Source organism: Rhineura floridana, chromosome 7 (genome assembly GCF_030035675.1).
Source record: "Rhineura floridana isolate rRhiFlo1 chromosome 7, rRhiFlo1.hap2, whole genome shotgun sequence".
Classification (NCBI taxonomy): Eukaryota; Metazoa; Chordata; class Lepidosauria; order Squamata; family Rhineuridae; genus Rhineura; species Rhineura floridana.
The window spans coordinates 120,337,549-120,360,270 of NC_084486.1; positions in this window are offsets into that span (position 1 = coordinate 120,337,549).

Consider the following 22,722-nt stretch of genomic DNA (forward strand, 5'->3'; position numbering starts at 1 on the left):
CCCAGGATTCTTTGGGGGAAGCCATGACTGTCTAAATAACGGTCTGGTATGGATGTGGCCAGGGACAGCTTTGGTTTAAATTTGGGTGGGAGGCTACATGTGCCTGCTGTAGAATAAAAAGGTGGGGGAAACCCTGAAAAAGAATGATATTGTTCACAATGTTTTCCGTTTGGAAAAGAAAGGGGCTTCCCCTTTGCCCAGTACTCACCCAGTACCCTAGTGTGGGTGTGGCCCCCGATTAGGCAAGTGCAGCAGCTGTGAATCTGGCTTTTAGAACACTGACCGTTGGTTCTTTCTGAGCATGCCCAAGTTCATTATTATTATTTAAAATAATTAAAAATCAGCCAGGCATTTTATAACTTTTAAACTGCAGAAGATGGAGGTCAGAATATGGGGCAAGGCCAGTAATAGGATTACAGATACTCTGTGAACATGGCTGATTTTTAATTAATTTCAACAAATTATGAGAATTCTGACAGAAAAAAGTCCAAAAGGGATGTGGTTTCTCTCTTTCTCTTTTTACACTTTGAATTCTCTATTCTCTCTGACAGTTTTGTGTACTGCCATGAAAATTTAGAGGGTTGTTAAGCAAGTGTTTCTGAGTTCAGGACTATAATTTTGGTAAGGTTTAGTTTTGAAATGAGCTTATGGGAAGCATCAGAATGGCATGGAGGGTATTTTCAATTTAACGTTGTGGAATGCGAAAAATCCATGTTGACTACAGTATGCAGCCACTCTCGTAGCTGTATAATCATAATTAACAACGTACTGAAAATTCCATGTTGCAGCTTGGTTGCAGAATGTTCTTTTTTGCTGCTTAAAGGTTCAGTGACAGTGTTTTTGCTGCATGCCATCTTGTTAGCTTTGGAGCAACCTTTGGCAGGACTTGGTTGCAAAATCAGGATCACAGTAGCAGAATACCTTAAAGAAAAATTGGCATAATGAATGGCCCAAATAATAAAACTTATGAGTATATTAGCAGAAGGTTTTGGTGCAATCAAACATTTACATTTATACTGAGTCTGTTTTAGCTGCTTAACACAATGGTTTCCCCACAAGACAATAAGTGTTGGAAATAATGAAGAAGTTCGTGTTCAAGCTTCGCTGCACATATCTGAAAGACTTTAGAAAACAAATTTCAGGCTAGTTGGCAAAGAAAGGCTTAGCTTGCTGCTGGCCAGTTTAATGCTGCACAGGAATGTTTCACCACCAGCTGAGGTTAATTCAGGCATTTCTTGCTTAAATGTGGACACAAGATAAATTTGACTTTCTTACCATAATTTAATATGAATTCAAAAATCTAATATTTTACTCTCAGTAACCATACAGAAAGGTTTGTCTTTTCCCTCCAAGCTACTTGATGCTGTTCTGTATAAAAAAATCACAGCGGCAGGGCCAGGGCAAGCCTCATTGCCACTTGCATTCTCTCTAGTGAGCATGGACACACTTATTGGATCACTTGAGTCCTATCACAGCCATAAAGAGTGAGTATCTCAGTTAGCACCCCATGTGGTACATTCTGCACTAGAAAGGGAGCATTTGTTATACTAATCAAAGCTGGTGACAGGGTCTCCTTGCCACTGAGGTTAACTGGATCTCTAATGGCAATGATGGATCCGGGAACACCGTCAGATTATGTACCTATTCTTCCAGATGGAGTGCAAACCATCTAGAACAGGCAAATTTCCCAATTCTCAGACCCAGGAATTGCTCAGTCTCCAAATCTCTGTCTTATCAAGATTCAATTTCAGTTTATTGGCCTTCATCATGCATGGCCTCTCCTGGGTATCATCAGCATACTGATGATACTTCATCCCAACTTTCCTAATGACTGTTCCCAATGGCTTTATGTGGATGTTAAATTCCATTGGGGATAAAATTGGGGATATCCTACAGTACCCTACAGCAAAGCTGCCAGGATTCCCCATAAATAGGAGTGAAACCACTGTAACACAATGCCTTCAGTCCCCAATGCATGAAGACGGTCCAGGATGATATCATAGAAACATAGAATCACAGAGTTGGCAGGGGCCTATAAAGCCATTGAGTCCATCCCCTTGCTCAATGCATGGTTAATACTATCAAAAGCTGCTGAGAAGTCCAGCAGGATTAATTCTCCCTGTCTTTCTCCTGAAGGAGGCCATCCATCAGGACAAGAAAGGCTGATTTTGTCTGAAAACTGGGCCTGAACCTAGACTCAAATGGGTGTAGATAATCAGTTTCCTCCAACAACACCTGTTCTGCTCCACCACCACCCTCTTGGGAATTTTGGCCCCCAGGCGTTATTAGTGACCAGATGCTGGCTGGCATAAATATCTAGGTCCAGGAATGGCTTTTTCCAGAGTGGATGCACCACTGCCTCTTTGAAGATGGTGGGCACCACTGCATTGCATAAAGATGCATTCACCACTCTCTGAACACACCTGGTCCATCCCTTTACCCGCAACTCGTTCAAATAAACCATGATGGGCAAGTATTGAGAAGTCATGTAATGGAGTGTACAGTTTCAAGCATCTTTCCCGCATCCTTATGCATCAGAAACTGGAACTTATCCCACAAAATAATGTGCTGGAGACATGTGTGTTGGTTGGCATGTGAAACAATGAACTCTATATTTACTGGAATGTTAGTTGGTTAGTGGAATAATGGACATTCTGGGAAACAACTAGCTCCAGAACTGGGAGAGGGCTATGAAGAAGGTAGGGAATCTCTTGCTCTGAAAGTGTGTAGTTCCATGCAAGATTGAACAGCCATGTATGGTTGTTGATACCTTGCAGGTAGCTGCATATGCTTGCTGCGGCTGCAGATGGTGCCTGCCTGCCTCTGTCAAAGTAAAAGTTAAATGAGAGTTCAGTGCTGGGTGGGATGTGCCAGAATTTCAGCCAGATTCACATCTTTACCTTGCAGAAAAGATTTCTTGATGTCATTCTGCAGTGTCTCAAAGCAACAGCTCAAGAAAGGCAAAGAGAATGTTGGGTGCAATTAAAAGCTATGTATAATTACCAGAGAATGGCTGATCCCCATATTCCTTCACAAACCTGTAGCAACAAGGTCTTGAATGCAGGGCTCAAGAGGCAGCAAATTTACTGGCAACATTTTTCTTTCACCAGAGGCTTGGTGTTCAGAACAGAACAACTAATCACATTCCCTCTAGATTCTTGTTCTCTGACAGCTCCAGTTAAGTATAAGATTTCTTTGGATTGAATTAGACAAATTGGGGGACAACCAGAATGCTCAGTCTTTCAATAAGCAACCACTGTAGCAAGTCTCTTCTTGTTGTTTCTACAACTGAGCGCAGCCTTTTCAACAATTTGTTGTTGAAATAAGTACATCCAAAGAGAGCTTTGTGTGTACTGTGATGGTAATTTACCTTGCAGTAACATGTCATCAATCATAAAATACACTTTGGATAAAATGAATGTCTGTGGTTTAAGTTGTGGTTCTCATGTATTGCTTGTGGGCACCCCGAAGGCATGTGGCGGGCTACTGTGGGAACAGACTGCTGGAGTAGATGGGTCTTTGGTCTGCTCCAGTAGGAGTCTTATCTACTCAAGTATGGTATTCTTCAAGGTTTAAAACACACTTCTCAATATGATGCAATTGACTGCTGCTGTGTTTTTATTTTTGTCTTTCAATACGAATACAAAGAAAAGGGGAATTAAAAAAATAAGATAAAAACACATGGTGAACACAAAACAAAGTGTGCCTACTGACATTCTGCCATATATGTAAAATATCTACCCTAAGGACTCTACATTTCAGTACAGTAGGGCCCCACTTATACGGCGTTAGGGACCAGGCCCCCGCTGTAAAGCGGAAATCACCGTAAAGTGGAACCCATTGACTTTAATGGGTCGCATCGCGTGAAAATGCTGCAAAATGCCACAAAACGGCAAAATCGACTTTAAAATGGGGAATTTCCTCTGATCGAAAGCCGCCGCATTAGCGGAACGCCGTAAAGTGGAACGCCGTAAAGCAGGGCCCTACTGTATTTAAATATATTAACAGAAATACAGAAATCATCCTATTATATCAAGCTGGTGTTGAATACCATGACAATAATAATTTATACCGTTTCCCAAACAGTAAGGCTCAGAGGTGCTGCTTTGATTGACTGAAATACTGTCATCCATTTTTGTTCTGAGACCAAGATCCCTTTCCCTTTGTTCTTTAAATGCTTGTCCTTTCTGTTTAAGCTACTAATGTAGTCTTTGGCAGTAAACTTTTAAATTGACTACGTGTGATTATATTTTCCCATACTGTCAACATCATACTGTTGGATGTGGCATAAGTCCCTTCACCTCAGCCCCTCCCCTGACACGCCTCCAACATGCCCCTTTTTCTGGCTTACGCTAGCTCTAGTTGCTCCAGTCTTGGTTGAGCCACCTGGGTCCTGAGGGATTTAAGCCGGATCAGCTGGAGATCTGCTGCATCCAATTCCCCTCAGCCCATCACAAATGCATGTTGGATTGCACCCCAAGTTAGGTACTGCTAGGCCTCTCATAAGTGATTTAGATTGCATGATGTTTGCATCAGTTCTTGTTCACTCATCCTCCCAAATAAAAGGGAAATGTAAGCTAAGCACTTATTCTTTACAAATGTTTTGCTTTGCTTAATTCCTTTACTAATTTACTCCTTTACTTAATTCCTTTACTAATTTACTCCTTGTGCTCTAAAAATAGTTCTCATTTTTTTTTAACCTCACTAAATATTTGTTGGACTCTTTTTCTGTCTACCTTGCCCATTGTGGAGTTCAGCAAACCAGCTAATCAGAAAACAAATTGCATTTTTTTGAGGCAAGGCAATAGTTGTTTTTCTTTATGCATGCCTCCAGAAATAGCAGCTCAGATTGGAGAATGTACTAGGTTTCTTCTGTTTAGAATGCACATTAAGTATTGCATTTGAAACGAAGGAAATATGTTGGTGAATCAATGCTTTGGCAAAGTTTCATTCAGGATTATCCACTTCTATGGGTATGATTAAGGCCATAAATGTATGACAACTGGTTGAGTTGTCACTGGTGGATGTGCAGCTTGTCTCCCTTGAAAAGTATTGTGCTTGAGGGCATAAGTAACATCATTGGGTTTTGAAGGTGGCATGGCATGCATCTATCAACTACTTGCCGCGACGTCTACTGCACACACACAAAACAGCAAGAAGCTGATTTACAGCAATACCAGGTCAGCCCACTTGCACCAATATTGTCTACACTAACCTTCTCCAGCACCATGTTGTTGGACATCCCACCAGATATTGCTGGATGACAGTTCCTATCATCCTGGCCATTTGTCATGCTGGCTGCGTCTGATGGGAGTTGTGGTCCAACAACATCTGAATGTCATGGCCCCTTCAGAGGACTCGGAGGAGGAGGAAGAGGCAGAGTTGGCAGACCCAGGAGAAGGAACTAGTAGAACCCTTAAGGACACAACTCTGGCTCTTCCCCAGCTGGAGAATGTCCAGGACCTGGCTGAAACCCCTCAATCGGATTCTGAGCATGAACACGAGGCTCCCCTCCCCCCTGCAGAAAGGAGATGCCAGCAAGTAGCACAGCAATGAAGGAAGAGGTCAGGTTATTTAAGAACAAGTAGCTCTGAGCAGCTGGGAGACTAATCACAGGCACCTGACTTAGGGGGTCTGTTATAAAAGGCAGTTCATGGCTGCAGCAGACTGCTGACTACAATGTTGGTTGTGACCCCTCGTGTGTAATGCTGTTGCTAGCCTCTAGACCTTCGGACTGGACCCCGGCTTTCTGAATTCTGTTTCCCTACCTGGATGATGCTCTTGGACACTGCTACTGGTTAGTTTGTCAAGCCTTTCTTCTGCCAGCTGGCCTCCATTATCTGCCTGGCCTTGATTGATTTATTGCCAGCTAACTGCTGGCTGCTTTGTTACTACCCAGCCCCCAGCCCTGAAGCTGACACTGAAGAGCATTAGGTTGGGGAGGGCTGGTCTACAATAACTAGTGGTGGCTTTCCAGGATTTTAGGCAGAAGTCTTTCCCAGCTCTGGGGATGCTGGGGATTGAACTTAGATGGGTCAGCATGCAGAACTTGCACTCTACCACTGAGCTATAGTCCTTCTCCATAACTGCAGGAACAAGGATGTCCTGCAGCCCACCATGCAGCCTACCTTTGGAAACTGGCTGTAGCTCAGTGGTAGAGCATCTGTTTTTCATGCAGAAAGTCCTGGGTTCAACCCCTACCATCTCCAGATAGATCTGGGAGAGAGTTCCAGTTGTGCTTATCAGTGTGGATTTTAATCAGATGAGCATTACATTAAGACCCTTCATAGCAAATAATACTTTTCCAACTCCAGCTATTGCGGAGAGGAGCCAGTCCAGCCAGGCTGCCTAGGCCTTCACAGAATCTCTACCACTGATGTCTGTTGGTTAATGTGTCCTGTCCCTGTGCCTCTGGATCTGTGTGTTTCTTGTCTTTGTGTTGTGTCTTTACAGCCAGCAAGCAGTGAGTAAGTCAGCTGACTGACATGCTAGGCACAGCTGGTGCTAGGTCAGCTGATCTCCCTTTGTATGACTTCAAAGAAGAAACATGCTTGTTGAATAAGTCATATTCTTACTCCCAATGATACATGACTCATCTCCTCTAGTCTTGTGGTAAATGACCTAATAAACAATGGGCCCCTTTTATTAATTTCAAAGCCTTTTATTGGTCAATGTCATATGATGGTGAAGACAGCCTTTTGTGTTCCAAACCTGAGGTTATGCTCTATTTCTGTTTTGGGTGCATTAACGGTTGAATCTGAAACTGCAGTTTGATGTAAAGGGTGCTGAGAGTTGCTAGGAGAGGCCCTGTTCCCCTCACAAAGCTTCAGTCAGAGTGGCTGACTGTTAAACCACTCTGGCCGCTGGAGTTCTGTCAGCACCCATCACAAACTACAGTTCCCAGGATTCTTTGGGGGAAGCCATGACTGTCTAAAGTGGAATCAAGGTCTGGTGTGGGTGTGGCCCCCTGATTAGCCAAGCCCAGCAGCTGTGAGTTTGGCTTTTAGAACACTGACATTTGGTTCTTACTGAGCATGCCCAAGTTCGATGCTGAATTTCTTAAAATAATTAAAAAACAACCAGACGTTTTTTAACCTTTAAACTGCAGAAGATGAAGGTCAGAGTATGGGGTAAGGTCAGTAATAGGATTACAGGTACTCTGTGAACATGGCTGAATTTCAATTAATTTCAACAGTTTATGAGAAGTCTGACAGAAAAAAGTTCAAAAGGGGTCTGTTCTTTCTCTTTTTACACTTTGAACTCTCAATTCTCTCTGACTCTTTTGTGTATCACCATGAAAATTTAGAGGGTTGTTAAGCAAGCATTTCTGAGTTCAGGACTATAAGTTTTGTGAGGTTGTGTGTTGAAATGAGCTTATGGGAAGGATCAGAATGGCATGGGGGCATTTTCAATTTAACATTGTGGAATGCGAAAAATCCATGCTGACTATAGTATACAGCCACTCTTGTGGCTGTATAATTTTTAATACAAGTACTTATAGAAACTGCTAGCACTTTGCAAAGGCATTCTCTTGCACAAAGGAGGTCTTCTAAGATAATCTAAAAACACAAAAAGCATACCTCTTGCTTAAGAAAAAATGTTTTACCCATATGCACATTTAATCAGTCAGTTACAACTGCAGCCCTAGTCATCCTACTGTTCACTGCACTTCGTGAAAAAATACCCCAAAGCTATACTGTTATGAAAGATGCAAACTCTATTAATAAATTTGGAAACACCAGTTAAAAGTTAATTAATTAGAATCCTGAGTTTCCCTGTTTTGCCCTAAAGGAATGTGGGATTCCTAGGAAATAGTCTCACCATGTAATTCAAAAATAAACATCAAACACTGTAAGCCCCATCTTGCACTCTCAAAAGTAGTCTTGTTACCAGGCTATTTTTAAAAAAGAGAGACAACAGCTATTTCATGTTTGCTTTAATTTATGTTCTCACCGGCTACCGGTGGTCAAATGATTAAATCAGGCAATGTGTGTCTTAGCTTTTTTTATTATGAAGAAACACACTGTAATATTCTTTTGAAACTGTTCAGTTACTTTAAGGGGGGGGGAGAGGAGCAGGTGGGTGATTAGGGTGAGTAGAAGCAAGCCCAAGCTGAACTGGCTACCTAGTAAACCCAAGTGCTTTCTCATTTAGTCTCTCATGGCACACATATTTATTCTTCATATTTGTAAGCAGTCCTGGGATATGTGGCTGATTTCTCTCTTAGAAGCAGCAGTCTTGGCACTGCAAGATTGTTGCACAATAAGCATTAGAAAGTGCACTGTGTCGTGCATATAAATCGGTCTGACCTGTGTTGCAAATCCGTCAATGAAACATGATGAGGTGCTTTATAGGAACTCTGGGAAGTGAAGAAATCAAGTTTTGAAAGTCAGTGACCTATCATAATCACATACAGCAGTGATCGTATTCTCCAATTCTGTACATATTTTTCTAAATAAAAGAGAACATAAAAGAGCTGGTCTGTTGGATCAGACAAAGGCCCGCAGGACACAACAAGACCCCTACTGAATCAGACTAAAGATGCGTCTAGTCCACCATCCTGCTTCCCACAGTGGCTGGTAACAAGATGAGTCTATGAAGCCACAAGAGGGCTTGAAGGCAGTAATTCCTGCAGCTGTCATTTACCCTCCCCCCAACAACTGATATTTAGAGGCATATTGCCTCTAAACACAGAGTTTCCATTTAGCTTTCATGGCGAAACCACTGATAGACCCACCTTCCATGTACTCGTCTAGTTTTCTTTAACAAACATCTTACAGAGCAATCCAACCTCCCAATCTGCCATGCTGGAAAGGGTGTGGGTGGAGTAGAGGTGTCCCTCTGCCCAGCCCTGTCCAGCTCTGCCAGCCTCCACCACTGGGGGAGCTTCACTATCAGTGGGAAACCCCCACTAACAAGAAGTGCCCTAATGTGCATGAATCCCCACTTGAGGTTGAGTAAATGTGATACATTATGTACATGTTCACTGAAATTACCATTTACAAATCTCACAGCTGCTTCATCAGCTGTCATAATGGATCAAAGTTAACATTGCCAAGTTCAAGAACAATCTGTAAGGTTATGGACTGTGATATGTGTTGCACTGTGCATATAAATTAATCAGACTTACACTGAATAAACCAATGAAACACCAACCAATACTTTATAGGAACTCTGAGAAACTGGAGAGTGTGTTTTGAAACACCAAACAGTTCTACAGAAAGACCTTCTATGAAGAATGGAATAAGTGCCTTTTTGGTTCAGGCCAAAGGTCCATTTAGTACAGCAGGTTCTGATTCAAGCAACAGCCAGTCAGACAGCCTTGTAAAGTCATAAACAAGTTGTGAAATTGATGGTCATCTTCTGTTGGCAATTCTATTTAAAGTGAAACATGGAAAATGGCATAGAAGACAGAACTACTGAGTAAGAAGGGACTTTAAAGGTCATCAGAGGTTCTCAAACCATGGCCTGTGTATCACTGGTCATCTGTGAGCTCCATTCAGGTAGTCTACAGAAAGGCAGTATGTTGTGAAGCAGTAGGTAATATCTGTACATGGCCGCGCAGTTGATTATTTCCCCCCACACCCTGATAATGGTCATTGAGGGCATTTTAATCAGGGCCAGATTTATTGAACAGACTAAGAAGCTCCTGATCTAGGACCCACTTTTTTCATAAAAGGCACTGATGCAGTGTACTAATTTTTCCATTAAAATGTACCACTTAAAGGGGCCCATTTCAGTAGGCTTGCCTAGGACCCATGATGTTCATAATACAATGCTGGTTATGATGATGATGCAATATGAAAGAAAAAAGTTTAAGTGGTCTGCTGAACTTCCCAGCAATTTTCAAATGGTACATGAAAAAAGTTTGAGAACCACTGATCTAGTTGAACCCCCTCCCCCCCCTGCCAATGCAGGAAATCCACTACTTCAGCACCCCTGATAGGTGGCCATCCAGCCTTTGCTTAAAATCCTCTGATGAGGGCTTGCTCACCGGCTTCAGAGGCAGACTCTTCCACTGCACCTCAGGAAGTTCTTCCTAATGTTTCATTGAAATTTCCTCCCTCATCATTTGAACCTGTTGTTTTGGGTCTTACCATTTGGAATGGCAGAAAACAAAGTTGCTTCATCATCTATGTTGCTTCAAATATTTGAAGATGCCAGCTGTGATGAAATTGTAAGATGCTAAGGGTAAACTGATAAGTCTTTCACGCGTGCGTGCAGCTCTCACCACAAGATGAAAAATCTCTGCAAACCTTCCATTTTCTTATGAATATGTCCCCATGCAATATAACATTGATGTATCTCTATTTTACCATATTGGGAAAGTTGACCTGTCTTGCTGCCTTCTCCAAGAACAAGTAGCCATGTAACAAAGCATGCAAATTAATGTTTTTAAAAAATATGTGTGCAAATTTGTCTCATTTAAATCATTGGTTCCAGAAGCAGGATTTTTTTTTTTGCAGGGGGGGATTTATTTATTTAAAAGCATTTATATACTGCTTAATATTTGAAAAATATCTAAGCAGTGTACAGTCTAAAAACCAAACATTACATCGTTAAAAGAAAAAAGCAACAAAAACATAAATTGGATCTAAATCCACAACAAAAGATTGCTAGAGGACATGCAAGTAAATCAATATTATTCCATATCTAAACTATCCTCTCTGCCCTTTCATTTCCCTCATAGACAGACGTTGTACACAATTGATTCCCCTCCCCTCAAAAAGTGAAGCAAGCTTTGGTTCTGCATTCCTAATCTTAAAAGCTCCTAAAAATGTGGATGAGGAAAAAAGAAACGAGAGGCTTCTGAACTGTGATTCATCAGATGCTCTTTAGAGTTATTTTTCCATGAAAAGGAAGTGCAATACAGAGAGAAGGGCTACAATCACAGAGTCCCATAGATGCAAGATTTACAGTACAGTCCTATGCATGTTTATTGTTTATTTACAGTACAGTCCTATGCATGTTTAAGCATGCATGGAATGCTTTAAAAGAAATGGGGGTGCCACAGCATCTGATTGTCCTGATGCTCAACCTATACTGTGGACAAGAGGCTACTGTAAGGACAGAATATGGAGAAACTGATTGGTTCCCAGTCAGAAAGGGTGTGAGACAGGGGTGTATTTTATCACCCTATTTGTTTAATCTATATACAGAACATATCATATGGAAAGTGGGATTGGACCAAGATGAAGGAGGTGTGAAAATTGGAGGGAGAAATATCAATAATTTAAGATATGCAGACGATACCATACTACTAGCAGAAACCAGTAATGATTTGAAACGAATGCTGATGAAAGTTAAAGAGGAAAGCACAAAAGCAGGACTACAGCTGAACGTCGAAAAGACTAAAGTAATGAGAACAGAAGATTTATGTAGCTGTAAAGTTGACAATGAGGACATTGAACTTGTCAAGGATTATACCTTGGCACAGTCATTAACCAAAAAATGGAGATAATAGTCAAGAAATCAGAAGGCAGCTAGGACTGGGGAGGGCAGCTATGAGAGAACTAGAAAAGGTCCTAAAATGCAAAGATGTATCACTGAACATGAAAGTCAGGATCATTCAGACCATGGTATTTCCAATCTCTATGTATGGATGTGAAAGTTGGACAGTGAAAAAAGCAGATAAGAGAAAAATCATTTGAAATATGGTGTTGGAGGAGAGCTTTGTGCATACCATGGACTGCAAAAAAGACAAATAATTGGGTGTTAGAACAAATTAAACCAGAATTGCCACTGGAAGCTAAAAGGATGAAACTGAGGTTATCACACTTTGGACACATAATGGGAAGATGTGATTGACTAGAAAAAACAATAATGCTGGGAAAAACAGAAGGGAGTAGAAAAAGAGGAAGGCCGAACAGGAGATGGATTGATTCCATAAAGGAAGCCACAGACCTGAACTTACAAGATCTGAACAGGGTGGTTCATGACAGATGCTCTTGGAAGTCATTTATTCATAGGGTCACCATAAGTCGTAATGAACTTGAAGGCACATAGCAACAACCTATGCATGTTTACTCAGGAGTAAGTCCTATTGAATGGGGCTTACTCTTATGCACCCTTATCTGGGTAAGTGCTATTGAATATAATGTAACATATATCTGAAAGAAATATGCACAGAATCTTAAATCAGGCTTGAATCCTAAATATAGTTACTAGGGACTAAGCCCCAATAAACATGGTGGAATATACTTCTAAGCAGGCATACTTAGCGCAGTGCTGTTTATTATTAATCACCACCACTGCTACTATTTCCGTGCAATCCAAGAGACATCAAGTGTGACATGTTTTATATGCCTATTATAAATGTATTGTTTGGGTATTTCCTGACTGTCAATTTTTAGATTGCATTGCTCAGTAGTTTGTTTTAGTATTTTGATTCTGAATTTTTCATTGACAGTATATGTTTTTGTTCTATTTGTTGTCTAGTCCCGCCTTTCCCAACGTTTGGGTCCCCAAATTGGGTTGCTGTACTACAACTCCCATAATCCCCAATCAGAATTGACAGTCAAGAATTATGAGAACTGTAGTCCAACAACTTCTGGAGACCCAAAGGTTGGGAAAGGGTATTCTAGTCTTGATTTTATGGTGTTTACTTAGAGATGTTTTAAAAACAATATTAAGTGATCTACACACTTATTAAATATTTTAAAAGTATTTCAAAGTACACTGCATGTTTCTGTAGCAGTCATAGCATACTGGAACCTGGAGATATTCTTTAGGACGCAAGCTTTGCACAAATTAGATCTGGTTGGGCAGCCACAAAAAGATTCTGGGAGACCTCTAGGTACTTGTTTGATACTATGTTTGTTGTAATAAAACAACAAACTGCCTTCTTGTTGTGGCTCGGGCCGCTCTTGCTGTTCGTCGGGGCTGCGGCTGGTTACTGCTGGGCAGCTTGTTCCCTTTCTGCCGCTGCTGCTGGCGCTTTTCGCCACTTTTTGCCGCGGTTCCTATTTTTTTCATCGTCGCGGCTGTGCCTCTGCTGCTGCTGCTGTCACTGTGCTTGGTCTCCTCTCGTGGCTGCACTCCGCTGTTGCTGTGGCTTCTCCCTTCGTCTCTGCCGCTGTGGGTTGTCCCTTGTGTCGGCGGACCGTGCCTCTTCGCCACCATTGTCATCTGGACTTCGGGGAAGAGGAGAGATCTTGGAGCTGGCGCTTGCATGCACAGAGTGCAGGACTGTGTTTAGCCTGCTGATCTGAATCGGATGAGTGGGTATATATGAGTGTATGTTGTGAGTGAGTGTGGATGTTTGTGTATATAAGTTGTGTATAGTTGTGTGTGAGTGTATATGTTGTGTATATAAGTTGTTTTTATATTTAAGTGTTTGTGTATATAAGTTTTATTATGTGCCTCGGGAAGAGGTTTTTTCATCAAACGGGGAGACTTGAGGGGGCCCCAATTGCCGTAGTGACGGGCAGAGGGAGGTATGGTGATGTGAGAAGGACGAGCCAGGTAAGGGGAACGCGGCCCAGACATGTAGTGGCTGTGCCTTGTTCTGGTCCTTCTCACACCCGCAGGGTTGTCGGTTGTCCTCTCAGCCAACTCTCAGATCTCCAGATGCTGCTTTTGAATGCCAGATTGGTACATAATAAAATCTCCCTCGTCCACGACTTGATTGTGGATGAGGCAGCTGATCTGGCATGTATAACCGAGACCTGGGTGGGTGAGCAGGGAGGAGTTGGTCTCTCCCAGCTCTGCCCACCAGGGTACTTGGTTCAGCACCATGGTAGATCTGAGGGTCGGGGAGGTGGGGTCGCTGTGGTCTACAAGAGTTCCATCTCACTCACCAAGCACCATGTCCATACAGTCATCGGTCTGGAGTGTTTGCACCTTGTGCTGGGCCAGAGGGACAGGCTGGGAATCCTTTTGGTGTACCGCCCACCTTGCTGCCCAACGGCTTCCCTAACTGAGCTGACGGAAGTGGTCTTGGAGGTATTGCTGAGATCCCCCAGACTATTAGTACTGGGGGATGTCAACATCCATGCCGAGGCCACTTTGTCCGGAGCGGCTCAGGACTTCATGGCCGCCATGACAACCATGGGGCTGTCTCAATATGTTAGCGGTCCAACACATATGTCGGGGCATACTCTAGACCTTATCTTTGCTACTGGACATGGGGATAGTGATCTGGATGTGGGGAGTCTTACATCTCTCCCTTTGTCATGGACAGATCACTGCTTGTTGAAGTTTAGACTTTCAGTGCCCTTTCCCCTCTGCAAGGGTGGGGGACCTATTAAATTGGTCCGCCCCCGGAGACTAATGAATCCTGAAGGTTTTCAAAGGGCTCTGGGGATTTTCTGGCTGACAGGGCTGACGCTCCTGTTGAAGCCCTGGCTGATCTGTGGAATGCAGAGATGACCCAGGCTGCTGACACGATCGCTCCTGCGCGGCCTCTCCTGTGTAGAGCTCATACAGCTCCTTGGTACACTCCAGAGTTGAGAGTGATGAAACAAGATAGGAGGCGGCTTGAGCGGAGATGGAGACGAACTCCCGATGGATGCAACTATGCGCTGGTTCATGTTTCTACCAAACTGTATATAGGAGCAGTGAGGGCGGCAAAAAAACAACATTTCGCTGCCACTATTAAATCATCCCCTTGCTGCCCAGTGGAGCTTTTTAGAGTTGTCCGTGGGCTACTCTATCCTGGCCCACAGGACACGGTATAATCATCAGTGGCCCGCTGTAATGAGTTTGCTGAGCACTTCCAGCATAAGATCTCATGTATCCGCCGGGTCTTAGACTCCCATTTTATAGCAGCTGATCCTAACGAGGTGTCCAGAGCACAGTCTTGTCATGTTTTATTGGATGACTTTCAGTTGGTTCAGCTCGAGGACGTGGACAAGGTGCTTGGACAGGTATGTGCAACCACTTCGGTACTGGATCCTTGCCCCTCTTGGCTAATAAAAACTAGCAGGGATGGAACAGTTGGATGGGCTAAGGAAGTGATAAATGCCTCTTTACGAGAGGGAGTGGTCCCTGGCTGTCTGAAAGAGGCGGTGGTGAGACCACTTCTGAAAAAACCTTCCTTGGACCCAGAAAATTTCAGCAGCTACAGACCAGTAGCGAACGTCCCATTCCTGGGCAAGATCTTGGAACGAGTGGCTGCTGGCCAGCTCCAGGCGCTGTTGGATGAAACCGATTATCTAGATCCATTTCAGTCGGGTTTCAGGCCTGGTTTTGGCACTGAGACGGCCTTGGTCGCCCTGTTCGATGACCTATGTCGGGAGAGAGACAGAGGGAGTGTAACTCTGTTGATTCTCCTCGATCTCTCAGCGGCTTTTGATACCATCGACCATGGTATCCTTCTGGAGAGGCTCGTGGAGTTGGGAGTTGGAGGTACTGCTTGGCAGTGGCTCCGCTCCTACTTGGTGGATCGTCTCCAGAAGGTAGTGCTTGGGGAGCATTGCTCAATACCGTGGGCTCTCCCATGTGGGGTCCCGCAGGGTTCGGTTCTGTCTCCCATGCTTTTTAACATCTACATGAAGCCGTTAGGTGCGGTCATCAGGAGTTTTGGAGTGCGTTGTCATCAGTATGCTGATGACACGCAGCTCTACTTCTCCTTTTCATCCTCTTCAGGTGAGGCTGTCGATGTGCTGAACCGCTGCCTGGCCGCGACAATGGACTGGATGAGACCTAACAAACTGAGACTCAATCCTGACAAGACTGAGATGCTGTTGGTGGATGGTTTCTCCGATCGGATGGTGGATATATACCCTGTCCTGGATGGGGTTACACTCCCCCTAAAGGAGCAGGTTCGTAGTCTGGGAGTCGTCTTAGACTCTTCCCTGTCACTTGAGGCTCAAGTAGCCTCGGTGGCGTGGAATGCGTTCTATCAACTTCGATTGGTAGCCCAGCTACGTCCCTATCTGAGTAAGGAGGACCTTACATCAGTGGTACATGCTCTGGTAACCTCGTGTTTGGACTACTGCAATGCGCTCTACGTAGGGCTACCTTTGAAGACAGTTCGGAAGCTACAGCTAGTGCAAAATGCGGTGGCCAGATTGCTAACAAGGACCAAACGGTTCGAGCACATAACACCTGTTCTGGCCTGCCTGCACTGGCTCCCAATATGCTTCCGGGCCAGATTCAAAGTGTTGGTATTAACCTATAAAGCCTTATATGGCGCGGGACCACGATACCTGTTGGAATGCCTCTCCCGATACGAACCGGCCTGTACACTACGGTCTACTACGAAGGCCCTCCTCCGGGTTCCTACTTATACGGAGGCCCGGAGGGTGGTGACAAGATCTAGGGCCTTCTCAGAGGTGGCCCCTGAATTGTGGAACAGTCTCCCCGAGGAGGTACACTTGGCGCCGACATTGTTATCCTTTCGGCGCCAAGTTAAAACCTTCCTCTTCTCTGAGGCATTTTAATTTCATTTAATTCAAGTCTACTTAATTTTAAATTCGCTGTAATGTTTTTAGACTGTTTTATCTTTATATCTTTTTTACTATACTGTGTGATTTTATTGTATTTCTGTTGTTCACCGCCCAGAGAGCTGTTGCTAGTCGGGCGGTATATAAATCTAACAACACCACCACCCACCACCACCACCCACCACCACCAACCGCCACCACCAACCACCACCTGCTTGGACTACTTCTCTGCATTTTCATGGGCCCCTGGGACTCATGGTCCAAATGGAAATCATCACCTCTCCCGGAGAGGGAAGCTGCCAATAGGGCTAATGGAAGATGTGGGTAAGGATGGATTGCATGTGGCAGTCATGATTCTGCTAAGTCCACCACCACTGTCATTCCATGCAATTATGCATTCCCATTGTATTGTCTAGTACTTTGTATTGTTTAGTCCTTTAGTTTGTGCAACTCAGTTGAGGCATTGTGTACTTGCATATTCTGAAAAAACAAGGAAATGCATAATCAAAAAATGTCAAAATGTGAGACAGATTTGCATAAAATTTGCATATGCTAATTTATGTCTATTGATGCAAATGTAGAAAGATTATTATAATTTAACCAGAAATACATTTCATCATAGTGAGGATGACTGTGACTAGGTAATCTTTGTGGTGTCTGCTGCCCAGATGCTCCCTTTTGATGGGCAACCTCAACGCTCCAGCTCTCCCTTCTTATGTTGTTTTTGTAAAACCAGACTTGGGTTAGACAGCCATTCAAATAAGGTACTCCTTTAAACAGAGGATTGACCTCTGGCATACCTTCAAATAGAGGACTGTCCTCTGTAAAGTACGGAACGTGGCCACCCTAAGCACAATGATGAAGCTCACTGGCTTGATACCAGATCCCATGGAGAAGACAGCAAGACAGGTCAGGTGTTGTAGGACTAGGGATACCTCCAAGTGAACACTTTGCTCCATCAAAGCTTGAGAGGAGACTGAGTCTTTTTAAGCTCCTGCCTCCAGTCTTACCTCTTCCAGGTTTCGCCCCCTTGTGGCTACCTTTCAATTCTTAAAGGACCAACCCTCTGGCCTGAAGATGAGTACGCCTCCTCTGTTTCCTAGCCTCTCACCTGTTGTACTCCCTGCACTGCGGGACCAGTGAGATCCTGTGGGAGGCATTTGGTTAATCAGGGTAAGGTGCCGGTGAAAGTTCAGGCTCTGGACCTACAGATATGGAAGATTCTTACTTTCATCAGCCTTTGCCTCAGTGGACTCCTGATCTCCAGCAGCAAACTTAGAGTCCTGCACCTGTATGACTCCTTAGCTGGAGAGTCTGCAGCCTCTGACTCTGAGTCTTGATTGTTCTTGGACTCTGAGTCATGGCTCATGTGAATTAACTGTGCATCCTAGAACATGGTCCCAAATCCTCTGCAGAATATTTTACTGGGGTTCTTTTGCAGACATAATTGTTGTTGCAGATGTTCCTTGAAGGAAGGAAGTTGGAAAGTGGTGGTCTGAATATATGCTATTCCCCTATAACCAAGGTTATCAACAGACCAACAAAACAAACAAACCACCTGGACATGGTTCTTGCTTTTAGTAGCCATGAAAGCAAGAGAAAAGGGCATTTTCTTCAAGCTGCACAATTTAAGTGAATACTTTGATACTGCTGTCTCACTCTCCTCTCACACTTGCCCCAAACCACTGGGCTCTGCCATTGGACCTGGTCTGGGTTCCACCACCAGACCCCACTCAGGTAAAACAAGTTTTAATTGCACAGTTAAAATAAAGGCTGTGTTTTGTACACACTAGGTTTCTATTTGTATCATTTATAAAGTGTGCTCTCTTTGCCATAGGCTAGCATAGCTAGAAGTTAATAAACTTAGACTTTTCCCCATAATTACTACAGGCCAAGTGGATGACTGTGAAAAATATGCTGTCCGTTGAAACTAGACCATTGAATTCAGGATCCACACAGGTGTTGGAAAGTGATTTATTTACAAGGTTATATACAGTATCCTGGCAGGACTCCTTATACCGGCCTGCAGCAGGGTTTCTCTTATGCTATGGGACAACTTGGAGGACGAAGTCTGGACACTTATTATTATTTAAGGGGACAATGCATAATTTATTCACTGTGCCTGAATACATATCACGCCAGGCCCAAAAACCTTTTGAATTCCAATACATTTCTTAAAACCTTAATTTTAAGTTTAATATTTAGGATAACAGGTTAACATCGTAACCCAAGTGACCAGTTAAGGGATTAAAAGCTGAAAAATCAGTGGCACTAAAGGTTTGAAATATTTTAAGCAAGGCAAAGTTATGCATCTTTGCTCTTCCAATATAACCAGGCTGCTGCTTAAGAAATCCTTAAGTTGAAATGTCTGTCAGCTGCTCTCCATTCCCGTGCCCTTCCCAACCCAATTTGAAAATGGCAAAACAAATCAATTATTTAAAACTGATGTTGCTTCTGAAACAGGACATCATGATCCATTTGCAGCCTTTTAAATTATATAGATGCTAATAGTGGCTTTTAAAGATCCAATGAAGGAACTTCAGCTTTGCATTTTTAAAAATGGCAGCTGCCCGCTGAAATGGAAAGCAAATACTGTGTTTTCTCATTGGTATCTGTTGGATACAAATTCCAAACCCACCTTGTGCTTTAGAGCTTCTGTGCTTTATCAGAGATACCAGAAGTTGTTCTCACAGGTTGTTGCTTCAGGGTTTCTATCCTCTCAATCAATGCCTCTCAATTATTAAAGGCTAAATATCATTCTCTCTCTCTCTCTCAGGTCATGCTGTGCTTGCACCGAATTGTGAATTAGATATAATTTATGTGTTGAAGATTTTTTTGTTTGTTTTGTTTTAAATCATAGCCTTCAGAATCATGTTCTATAAAACAGATAACTAACCATTAGTGACAAATGGCCTATGGGGAAGGTCATCTCCCCCCCCCAATTCATCAAGATACTGTTCTAGATATTCATCAATATTCCTCATTCATCAAGACACAATTCTTATAGTACAAGTCTATGCACATTTATGTAGAAGCACAGGCCAAACACATTATGTTAAATACTGGTTTGCACTTGTATCTCTTAACAAGGGGGGAGTGTGTGTGCGCGTGTGAACATGTTCAGAACCACAGCCAAGGCAGAAGGGGAATAAACCTTTCCTCTCAGTTCTGCAGTCCTGGCAAAAAACATATTTCACTTGAAGCTCCTATTTCCCTTGGTGGGGGGGGTTGCCATCAGGACTGTGGTATGGGTGAAAAGGGTAAATGCTCTTCCATCACTGAATGTAAGAACATAAGAAGAGCCCTGCAGCTAACCAGAGGCTTATACAAAGCCTGCAAACAGGACAACAGGCCATGAGTGCAATAGCCTTCTCCTGTTCGTGATCCCCAGCAATTAATATTCAGAGACATGGTGCCTCAGATACTGGAGATAATAGAGATACTGGAGTCTGATAGCCATGATCCTGGTCTATGCCACTTCCCACTCTGGCTCTTTTTTATTTAAGGTGCAATGTAACATGTAACATAATATGCAGTTTGAGCCTAAGGGCCCATCCATACCTCCTTTTAATCTGCAATCTAACCCCCTTGTGCGTCCATTAATTTGCCGGTGTCCATATGATGTTCCCCTCCATTTTGGACTTTCTCCTAGTTAAACCTGCACTTCCCCAACCCGGCTATAAGCCAATTATTTTTTTATGTCCCAATTATTAACCACTCTAACCTCTGCAGTGAGGATGTCTTTCTCCATGTTTTTGTATTATGGATGGATGATGTTAGATCCCACCCTTTGTCCACACCTACTCCTTCTTCCTTACAGTTCATTCCTGCTTCCAGTACTAAACTATTATTATTATTACTCTTTGTTTTTATCCTGCCCTTTTTCCAAAACTGGAACTCAGGGCGGCTTACAAATAAAAACTACACATAGGTAAAAAATATACAATTAAAATAGAATTAAACTATTCGTAACATTAAAACCATGAAACATACACTTAAGATACTAAGACAATTTAAAACATTAAGAACAGGACTATAGAACAATACAACAGACCTTATGAGGTCCTATCTTAAACATCTTCTAGTCCAAAAGCCTGTCGGAATAAAAAAGTATTTGCCTGCTGACAGAAGGATAGCAAGGAAGGGGCCATTCGTGCTTCCCTAGGAAGAGAGTTCCAGAACCTGGGGGCAGCCTCCGAGAAGGCCCTATCTTGCGTCCCCACCAATCGCGCTTGCGAAGGTGTTGGGACTGAGAGAAGGGCCTCTCCTGAGGATCTCAATGCCCGGGCAGGCTCATATGGGGAGATACGGTCTGACAAATAGCCTGGACCTAGGCCGTATAGAGCTTTATAGGTCAAAACCAGCACTTTGAATTGTGACCGGAAACAAACTGGCAGCCAGTGGAGCTGTCGCAACAAGGGGGTTGTATGGTCCCTGTAACCAGCTCCAGTTAGCACTCTGGCTGCAGCTCTTTGTACCAGTTTAAGTTTCCGAACCGTCTTCAAAGGCAGCCCCACGTAGAGCGCGTTACAGTAATCTAAACGGGATGTAACTAAGGCATGCATCACTGTAGTCAAATCAGGCGTCTCCAGGAACGGGCGCAGCTGGTGCACCAGTCTTAGCTGGGCAAAAGCACTCCTGGCCACTGCAGAGACCTGGGCCTCCATGTTCAAAGCTGAGTCCAGCAGCACACCCAAACTGCGAACCTGTGTCTTCAGGGGGAGTGTAACCCCATCCAGCACAGGCTGAATCCCTATTCCCTGATTTGCCTTTCGACTAACCAGGAGCACCTCTGTCTTGTCTGGATTTAATTTCAATTTGTTCGCTCTAGGGTACTTCCTCCTTCTGGTAACTAGGGTACCAGCAACTAGGGTACTTCCTCCTTATGGCGTCCGTAGCTGTATCGCATTGTGGTTTTTTAAAAACTACTCTTTTGCAGTCAAACGTAAAATCAAATGTTTAATGAATCACATCTCTGCTTAAAAGCTATTTTGCAATATTATGCAAACAAAGGACAAAAGACTTCATTGAAAACATGGCAAACCTGTGCATGTGCATTAATTTAAAAAAGTCAAATATACATTTCTGTGATCTTCTGGAAAAGCACTGGAAAAGCAAAGTACCGTTCTGGACCAATCACCATAAAGGGGTGGACTTAGGGCTGTGACTAATGCAGAAGTGAGGTAGACCAAAAAACATCTAATACCAGTACGTATGGATGTGGAAATTTGGATTTTAAGAAATAAATCTGAGCACAAACAGATCATGTATGGATCTCAAGGCCATCAACTGAATATGGAAAATGTGGATTTTGAGGTTAGATATAGATGAGTCCTAAGTCCCACTGTGTCCATTAGGCCATATTCCCAGGTAAGTGTGCAAATAGGACTGAAACCTTACACTGGATTGACAGTTATTTCCTCTCTTCAGGGATTCCTGACTACTGTAGTTCTTTGAAGAGGGCTAGGGATTGTTAATGCAACATGTCAATTTGGTTGAACTAAAATCCTTAGGATTGTTTGTGGGAAACTTATAAAATAAATATATACGTGCAGCATTATTATACCAAGAGGGAATGCAGAATGACAAAAAAAAAAGTTCTCATAATGTGTTACAAGAAGGGACCTAACAAATAAAAAAGGGATGTGGGACAGCACATTTTGTCCTGCCTCTATGTTTGTGCAGCTTCTCCTAACCCCTCACATGTAGAGGGGTAATTTATACAGTGGGAAGCCTTTTCTATCTGCATAGGTTCTCCATCTGATGGAAGATCAAGGCCCATCTACACTTTGCATTACCTTTATAGCTGTGCCTTTAATTATGGTGGTGGTGGTGGGTATACAAATTGCCAGCATGGGGCCCTAGGTCCAGACCAAGAATTTTGTGTGGGTGCCAGTGGACTTTAATACTGTGCCCATACTATGGGTTGCATTCAACTAAGTACTAATCAGAGTAGACCCATTGAAATTAATAAACCTAAGTTAGCGTATCTATTAACTTTGATGGTTCTACTCTGAATAGGACTAGCATTGAATACCACCCTGTGCTTTTGATCTAAATCGGTTCCCTCATGCATACAATTTTATCATGCTATTAAACTGTGTAAACCTCACCTACATTTAAGGCAGGGGTGGGGAACCTGTGGTCCAATAACATGCGAAGGGACACAGCTCCAACCATCCGTGAGCATTGGCCATGATGGAGTCCAACAATAGCTGGAGGGCCATAGGTTCCTCATCCCTAAATCATGGCTAACAAGGCTCTCCCATTCATAAATTCTCACTTAACATGCAGGAAAGCTGGAAGGAATTCTGCACTCCCTTTGTATCCGTGT